This window comes from Octopus bimaculoides, chromosome 11 (assembly GCF_001194135.2).
Source record: "Octopus bimaculoides isolate UCB-OBI-ISO-001 chromosome 11, ASM119413v2, whole genome shotgun sequence".
Classification (NCBI taxonomy): Eukaryota; Metazoa; Mollusca; class Cephalopoda; order Octopoda; family Octopodidae; genus Octopus; species Octopus bimaculoides.
In genome coordinates this window covers 22,119,884-22,121,183 of record NC_068991.1, presented here as the reverse complement: position 1 = coordinate 22,121,183, position 1,300 = coordinate 22,119,884, and positions in this window count along the sequence as shown.

Below are 1,300 nucleotides of genomic sequence, written 5' to 3'. Positions count from 1 at the left end.
TAGGGATATCTAGTTTAATACATTAAGTTTTGTAAAGATAATCCTTCAATGAATATATTATAGAGAATATCGTAAGATATCAGACATTTTTATTGAGTTAGAAAACAGAGAGATCTAATGGATACAACTTAACTTATTAATTAATAAACGTATGAACCAACAATTGTTTCATTTCTCAAATGAGATTAAAATTACAAAACATATAAAAATATACTTTTGCATTTTAAATACCTTATAAGGAAAATCGTCAGGGTTTTCAGAGGACAATAAGGATTACATTAGGATACTTTCGCAATATACAGAATATATAAATATGTTTACTATGTGTGTATGTATATGTGTGCGTTTGTGTATGCATGTGTTAAAATTATTCCTTTTATTTCAATTCAATAATAATTAACAATCATGAATGATGGGTTAAATAATATATGGGTAAATTAATATAATAAACCAAAGAAAAGGAAAATAAAGATAAGGAAAATAAAGATAAAATTTCTTTTCAGAAATAAAGTAAAAATAAAGTAAAGTACAATAAAGTAAAAGTAAAACAAAATTTATACCTATGTTTGCACATGTGTGTGCATATATGCACCTATGTACATGCATCATCTGACCATCACTCTAGAAACATTAATTGGAATTTAAACTAAATCATGAACAGAAAGTCTTCCCTTCCCTCCATCCATCCATCTATCCATCCATTTCTCTCCTCTATATTTGGAAGGATCATGGGATAGAGTCCTCAGGCACTTCCTCCATTGGGTCCTATTACAAGAAACTGTCATTAGACCTTCTTTGATGAGCATCTGCTAGATGCTTGGAAAAGAGATTTAAGGAAATTGCTAAGCCAAATATTACTGAAGCAGAGTGTGTCTTCTTTCCTGGATGTAGCACAATCGACCTGATGTTGACCCTATATTCTTGGAAATATTGCCAAGAGGTATATGCTTTCTTTGTAGACCTTGAGGCTAATAACCTCATACCATGGGAGCTACAACTCAAACTGAAAACTAAAATTAATTTGAAATTTTACCCAACTCTCACCTCATCCGCATTAAGAAAGCTCTAAGAAACACATCAGGCACTCCTTTTACTGCTAAATTTAAATGAAACATCAATAAAGTGAAAATGAAAATACAGAGGAAGAGAAAATGAAAATCAATGTCAGAATTAAACGTAAACCAGAAAATATATTAAGACTTTTCCAGATAAAATTTTTAATGGAATACAAATGCTATGAAACTGGAGCAGACAAAAACTGAAAGAAGTTCATTATATATATATATATATATATATATAT